We start from the raw sequence: 8,597 nt of genomic DNA on the forward strand, positions 1-8,597 counted from the left end.
GTGATTGACGTGTTTTCGACAGAGGTGGTGCTCTCAAACCCAGAAGGCACTGTTTACCCAAGGTGGCCGCACGGAAGATGCGCAGCCAAGACGCAACAATTGTGAAAACCAGAGAGAGCTGAAATGAAGTCCAACGGGATTAGAAGAAAGCTATTATAATGGCTGTACAGCTGTTGGAAACAGTTAATGATGGTTTTACATCTTCATCAATATCACACTCAGTCTAATATGATCAATAAGGAGATCTATACAGTAATTGACTCAATATTCAATATCTTCTTTGTGACCCTTTGATCTTTCCCCTCATTATAATGTCCTGTTGACCTTTTGGTCCAATTTAGAGACATCACATTGCAGTGTCATTGTCAACCAAAAGTGATACAGCTATAACACTTTTTGTGATGTTTACTTTTTGGCCATGGGGAAACAAACACCCAGGTGGCTGGATGTTCTTGTATGTCTTATCTAAATTAGACATATATGTCACCAACATGTAGCTGAATGTGGCCCTACTGAGCACTTGGCTTTTCCCCATGCAGTCCATCTTCACTCTACCATCTGACAACTGAATAGTTTAGCAATCACTACATGTTTTGACTGCCACTTTTTTTTTTTTTATGTTGTCACCATACAGGTACCCATTCATAAACTGAACAATCTTTGGTTGATTAATTCTTCTAGGGCTTTGAATGAGTAATACTCTGTATTGGTTGTCAATTCGTGAATCAATGGTGATTCAGCAGCATTGAAGTCTTTGTGTTTTTTGACCTTGTAGCTGAAACATAGAAAACAAGCAGCACATTTGATTCCAGTCTTTGAGGGCTTTAAAATGTGATGATATACTCCTCAAATTAGGGCATTTCTGTGGGTGTTCAGCTGTTGATTAGCCTGGTAACAAACTGGTTTAACTGTTTACATCAGAACATTACTTGATGGCTAAGCTATGTCTTTTCAGCCTTTTCATGTTTCCTAATTTTGCGCATTTAATTGTTACTTAATGTGCAGACTCTGTATATGTATTTGATTAAGTCTGTTTATGAGCGCTGACTGAGCGGGGAAAACCTTGTCATTTTTTACTCAAGTGTATCCGCCTACATGCCTTTTGGGATTTTTTTTCTCGGGTTTTCCTGAATTCATAGATCTGCCTCAGCTAGCCTGGCAAAGCTTTAAGAGCCTGAGTATGTGCCAATAAGCTGCTACACCAATGTGGCCGCCTACTCAAAATGCCACCAGAAATCATTTTATAAATTAATATTAACATGGACACAGAATATTTTAATGTCATATGAAATATATTCTCTTCTAAATATCAGGATGACAGACCAGGTGATCAGCACTATCGGTCAGCCTTGAAGTCCATTCACTCAGTCATTTTCATCTGCGACAATCATTTTGCTTTGAATTAAAGTCGTTTGACTAAGAGCGGAGTCAGCAGTAGAGGAAAGCAGGCTACATAATATCAACTGACCTCTTTTCCTTGCTGTGCTTTTAATACGACTTGCATTTCAGCTGTTTTGCAGACATTGTTATCAGGATTTCTGTCTTGGTGCAAGACTGGATCCCCGCCCTTGTGAGGCAGACGAGCATGGCAGGGTAGATGTGATTTCAGAAACTCTGTTGGAGCTGGACTTGCCTTGAAAAGCTGTGCTTTGGCAGGTAATACAAACATATTTGAAGCAGACTGAAATTCAGGCAGACATCCCTCATGCTTTGTTTTTTAAGAAAATGTATTGCCAAATAAATTCTCCAGGCACACCATAAATGATTGGAAACAGATTTAACTTATCTCCCTGCAAAACAAAGTGTTTACACAGTTGACACATAAAGAGAGACACAAATGGACTGATGTAATAATATTTCTCAGAAATGCAGTTTTTCCTTTAATCACTTCCTAAAGACATCTCATTCCTGCTAGAAAATCTGGTAATACAGGTATAAACCAGTGTGCCTGAACACAGAGAAACCTCTGTGACCAGAGCACTGTAGCGCTGACTCTCGTGAGATGGTGCTGAAAGTGATTAATGTTCGACTCCACTTCCTGCTGTGCTAGGGATAGTGTTGCCTGGCAACTGCCTGCGGCCTTTCGTTGACTGTTTTGGCTTGGTGGCAAATCTGAGGTGGCCTTGCCTTCTCGTGTTTATCTCTGTGCACCTGCTCAGATGGGATTTCTAGCACAGATCGATTGCAGGATGTGGGTAAGAAAAAAACCTGCAGTTTCTCTCCATGAACCCAGGGACACACATCTGCTCCTACAGTAGATTTACTTTCCTACTTCATAATTTATCAGCATATACTGCTATGTTTAACATGGGACCGAACCTCTTTCTTTATCTGCAAAGCTGTCAGTCAGCGCAGGCAGAAATCCCTGACTCCACATCTTATAAATCATTAAGTAGTGGCAGTGTTGTTGAGTGATTATGGCTCTTGTAACGGCTCAGCCATTTCTTTGTCTGAGATGCCCGATCACAAATGGTAACGCATGGAGAGAGTCTTTCTGAAAGCTAGTCACCTCATTAAACGACTGTGAGGATTATCAGCAAGATCTCACGGTCACAGCGATGTAAATGATGTTTACATACAGCAGGCTCTGAGCTCCACCTGCCTCTCTGCTGACATAGTAAACACACACGCTTGTCCCTGAGCTGACTGGTTTACGCAACATAGTCCACACAACTGGATGCAACCAGACTCCATGCTGGCTGAGTTAGACCAGCTACTATGTCCACAACATGGCACAACATACCAATGTTGTGATAACTCTTATTGTCATATTATTGTTTATACACCTGCAATAACAACAACATTTGCATATCATCCCTTCACAGGGTAGTATGGTACACATGTTTGCTAACAGTTGCATCTAGTAGATACAAAGCAACACTATCACTCATTTGGAGTTGAGTTTCTGACCACCTGGCACATAGTTCCAATATTCACTTCACTCTTCTCATTAGCTCTGTTTTTGCTCCCTACCCATTTCTGTGCTGCAACTGAAAGCAATGTGCCGTGAGAGTAAAACCCATCCACAGTAGTTACAGGACGGCTACAAAATAAGAGGAAACTTGCTAGAAATCTCATTAATGGTGCTGAATATTCACTGGAAGCAAACAAATTGTAGGCCTTAGACACTACTGCTGTGGGAATACATGCAAATACTAAGGTAGCCTGCTTCTTTGCAAAAATGATGTGAAAAACCATCAACGATGTATGTGACTTTGTTAATCCAATGGATGTAAGGGACAAAACAAAAGATGGATCTTGGGAACAATGATCTTCCATAGACATGTATACACGGCAAGCAAACACTAAACCCCAACCAACTTTCCAGGCAAATCCTCCCCTTCATTTTCTTTTCAGTGATTCGTCAACAAGATTATTAAAAAACTTTTGGAGCAATTTTCATGAAATGGGGAGATTAGCCTTCGAGCTAGTTCAGGCAGTCAACTCGAGAACCAATGATACATTTACACGTGACGCGCCTCGTCCCTCTTACAACCAACCAAACACATTCTCCTAAACTTGCCGCTCTATTTAAGCTGCCAGGTCAGCATGCCTCTGCCTCGCTAATGCTGCTGCTGCTGCTGCTTCCACGTTGCTGCTGCTCGCCTGCCCCACCACCCCAGCTTCTACTCCAGCATCCACCTGTATGCTCGGGGGAATAGTTATTTAATCATCACTCAATGTTCGATGTAAATCTGTGGAGTGATGATGCCCGAGGCTAGACGCCAATCTCTTGCTATATGCTGCTTCTAATGAACATATCAAAGACACACTGACTGAAATAGGTAAAAGGGTGAAGCATGGGCCAATGCACTGACCTAAATAACTGGCTAAATACACACATTATTTTCACCTTGGGGGAATTCAAGTCCATCTTAAAGGACAAGAGAACAAGAAACCATTGGTAGATGTGTGTGTTCGTATATCCCAAAATTGAAGTCGTTTTACATTTTGCCAGTTTTTAATGATTTTTAATAGTTTCTTTTATTTTGCATATTGACCGGCTAATGTGCCATTTTACTTGTGTTTTACAGCTGTATTTGTCTACCTGTATTGTCTGTGTTTTATCTGTTGTAACTTTTTTCATGCTGCCCTTCTTGGCCAGGTCGCTCTTGGAAAAGAGATTTTAATCTCAATGAGTCTTTACCTGGTTAAATAAAGGATATATATATTTTATGGCCTTGGTGGAGGTCAGTGCCTTTCTTGTTTGATATTAGTAATTATTTGTAATTATATGCAAACTAAGCTTTTCCCCTGATTTGTCAGTAACGTGTCACCTAAGCCCTGTGGAGCAACTTACTTGCATCCTAAAGTTCAGTGGGTCATAACTGTACATTTCTATTAACAACTAGTTTATGTTGATGAAATGAAGATTAATGTCAGGTTAATTTATTCCCATGTACATATTAGTTCACTTCTCTCTTGATGGTTATACCTGGCTCTAATACTTTATTGCAGGAGACACAAGAACAGCATGCACCAAAGACAAAGTAAATAATGTATAATAATTATAAATAAACCAGTGGAACGGTTGTGTGTCTGACGCAGGAAGCTGTGCTTAGGGAGGCGTTTAGATCATCAGAGCTCAGTATCACTTCCCTGTGGCTTGTAAACAGACCTCAGACATGTGGATGCAGGAATAGCCTTGAGAAACAAAAGCAATAAAAAAAAGCACAAATGTAACCGTAATCTTTGTTTATCCTACGTCTGGACTGGTCTTGGTTTCCATGGCAACACTTTCGGTTTTGATCAGATGAGCAGGGATGAAACAAGGTCACTCAACAATCATATCTCAGAGAAAAAGCCCACATGGACACACATGCTTCCATAAAGCAGAGCCGTTTGTAATCTTGGTCTTCTCCCATTGCTTAGCAACAGGCCGAACATCAGCCATGTAGACGTTAGACCCCTACTCCAAATCTGAAGAAAGGGCTGCAGGTGTCAGCCGACACTGAGCATTAACAATGGCTGCAATCACGAGGCAGGGCTCACACTGTTTTCACTCGCTAATTAAAGCTGTCGCTGATGCAGTTACGAGCTTTGCAGTTATAACTGAGCATAATTACCTCTGTCAGGTGAAACTGTCAAGCCAAGGACCAATTACATATCTATTTAAAGCTTGGGAAATATTAAATCTTCAATCAAGTGAATTGTAGAGACAGAAAAACAGATATCATTTATGTATGTTGACATTCTGATTAGAGAGAGAATTAGAAAGATATTGGCGGACGAGGCATTTCCCAGTCTGTAGCCTACCTCTAATAGCTGTTCATCCCTTCCTCAGGGCACAGATAAAAGAGTTGATGCATGCTATCTGTTCCCAAAGGAAACGGATCATTCTCTACTAATTAACTATGGGGGAAAACAACGTTGATCCCCTGTCTTTGCGATAAGTGCCCCTGAACTCGGCCAATAAAATGAGGCCCCCTGGAGAAACCAGGAAGACTCTAAATAGTCTTTGACTCCCTGCCTATTTGTTTCATAATCAGGAATTTCAGAAAAAATGCCGATCGAATCATGGAGGTACGTGCTGCTGGTTTTCACACGCACTTAATCCTGAATGCAGCACTCAGCTCTACAGCGTTTTCTCCACTTGCTTGAGTTTTTCACTCAGCGTCTCTTATAACAAGCCACTTAGACTCGTCTCTTATAACTCTGCTCTTGAGCCATTTTAAGATGGTGTCAGAAAGGTGCAGCAGCAGCAGTCACCGCAGCTCATTACTTGGCAGAGAGGTCTTCCTATCTCTCGCAAAGGACAACACACGACCATGATGTTGTCTTAGCTCAGAGCCCATCAAGTGATCAGCTTAACATGCTGTTCTGCTGGTCTTGTGTGCTGAGTCTCTGTTGGCTTTTGGTTTTTACTTTTTTCATTTCTCATTGCCTGTGGCCAATACATCAAGCCTGGGCCAAGAGGTCTTCTCTACAGTCTCCAGTCAAACGGCAATGATTGTGCTCCAGGGGAGGCAGAAAATTGCATCTGCGTTTTGGAGTGGAGTGCTGAGAGAAAAGCATGCAAGGAAGTAACAGGGAGCAGTACTGAATCTCTTTCAAACAGGAGATGGTGGTGCTATGTGTAGATTCAAATGTTTAGACAAGAAGCTGAGTGATTAACAACAGTAACATCAATACAGTTTTAAATTATGAAAGCATAATGGAACAACACTTGTTTTTACAACTTGCACACATTAAATCGTACTTAAAGGTGGGGTAGGTAATTTTGGAGAAACCAGCTCGAGTGCGCAAGAATTTGAAAATACACAGCCGGAGAAAATCTGCCACTTCCTTACAGAGCCCCTCCTCCAACACACACGAACGCGCACATGACCAATGAGGGCACGAGATAAGTTTGTGCACAGATGGAAGGCTGACAGGCAGGTAGGCCATCCAGTGCTTTTTACAGTACTACGGCTTCCACAGATGACATTTTTTTATGGATTTTTTGTCAAAGCACTTAAGATATTCATTGCTATCGGGATGTTAAGAGCATTCCATGGAATATAACAAAAAGTGTACCTCGAGCCGGTTTCTCAAACTTACCTACCCCACCTTTAATTGCAGATCCTTTTTTTTCAAAAACTATCTGAGCTAAATATGCAAACATTACATTATGATGGGTAGAGTCATGTGTCACGAGTCATGTGCCACATGATACAGGAATAGAGTGTAATTAAGAGGCTGAGAGGTTTTACCTCTAAAGTCATAGGAGATTAACGAGCCTGAAAACACAAATCTGCTGCACTTTGTATGAAATGCTGATCAAATGTCCCCCAAACAAAGGCAGTGGCAGGGCAGAGGGAAGCGTTAGAGGCCTTGATGGAGCACGAGAGGACACACAGGGCTGAAAGGGGAGATGGTTGATGGGAGGAGGGATGTTGGCAGAGCGAAAAGGAGTTGGGATGTCCTTTGGCTTTTTTTAAAACGGGTGTCCTGTTGCATCATTAGAGCCAGCAGAGGTGTTTACTGTGTGCCTTTATTCATTGGGCTGTAAATAAAAAAGCACACTGAGCAGGTTCCTTGACAGCAGAGGTCAAGACACAGCCAGCCAATCAATTCTCTATTTTTGTTTTTGAGAATGTCAGACGACTCGATGTGTGTTTGGAAATGTAATTGAGTGTACTCCTCATCAATTAGTGAACACGTCGTGGCTCTATGCTGCTACTAAATTTAGTCATCACCCTCAAAGCGCTCAGGCACGCACCTTCTCGGTTCTCATCATTAGCTTGTTGACTATTTTCTGCGATGAGCTTGACCTCCTCTTATTCCCCCTGAACTCTGGCATTCACAGCGCCGGCTAAAACAAAACCAGACACACACTCCTCTCGCATGAATCCACTTCAGTGACTCCATTTTATAATCAGATTTTAAACTTTCAACAACCTCTCATTCATGGCTCTATCCTGCCAGCGTTGTTTGTTTAATCCCATGATGCAGTAGTGGGAAGTCAGCCCAAAAAAGCCAATTCAGCAGCAAGCGCTCCAGACAGTCAGACCCTGTTAAGCTGCAGATGGCCTTTGCAGTTGTTATATAATGGCTACTGATGCTGAGGGCCCTTTACTGTACGTTGAGGAAGTTACCTTAGTGAAGAAGGATGTATCCATTATTCAGGTACAGGTTCACCCTCGGTTGCTATCCCATGGGTCCAACTTCCAGTAAGACTGCACACTCAGCTGTGACAAGTATTGGGGCGAAAAGACTCACTGTCTCATACAATACACCGATCTGAAATGTATTTGAGTATAGTTGATTCTCATCTGGCAATTTCTGTAGGTTTTTTATAGTTTTTAAAAAAGCTGGATACACAATTCCTGCATCCATTGAGAGTGTGTTTTCTTGTTGTGGTTCTTAGAGACTTCAATAAAGCCTTATGTATTATATATGCATTTTCACCATGCACTGTGCTGCCAAGTAACTATTGTAAGTACTTACTCAATTACTGTTCCTATGTACACCCTACTACTAAAATACATTTACAATAGGAGGAAACCATTATACACAATCTTTTTTTGACAGCTGGACTTACCCACTACCTTCCAGATGAGTAATGTAAAAACAAACCCTTTGATCAGTATGTAGTTGACATCTAGTAGCTCCATCTCATACATCTGCAACATTGTATTTCTGTTTTTAGGTTTAGGCGTTGCTACCATAGACTGTATATATAAAGGTTGCTACATGTAGTTATACAATAATGATGAGTTTTTATGAGTCAATAACACATGAATTGACTTAAATCTGCATCAACGTAGATTTTTGCCACTTGGGGGCAACAGAAACAAGCTGACAACACATATTATCCTTACCTTTTAAGTTGATATGCTAAACGTGCTAGCACACATTCAGCAGCTATGGGCCAACATTATTATTCATTTTCAGTTGTGATGAATGTCCAACATTTCATTCTCCTTTTAGCTCAGTTTTAATCTCCACAAACCTCTGAGAGTGTTATTTTGATCTTAAACTTCTAAATGCTCGCCTGGTTTTAGTCACTAACTGTGTCTGTCGACCATTTAGTGCCCAGCAGGTTTTGTAAAGGAGGGTTTGAGAACTTTTTGTTGAAAACACTGTCTTGAAAACACAGAAACTACCGAGTGGGT

This window comes from Trematomus bernacchii, unplaced genomic scaffold (assembly GCF_902827165.1).
Source record: "Trematomus bernacchii unplaced genomic scaffold, fTreBer1.1, whole genome shotgun sequence".
Lineage (NCBI taxonomy): Eukaryota > Metazoa > Chordata > Actinopteri > Perciformes > Nototheniidae > Trematomus > Trematomus bernacchii.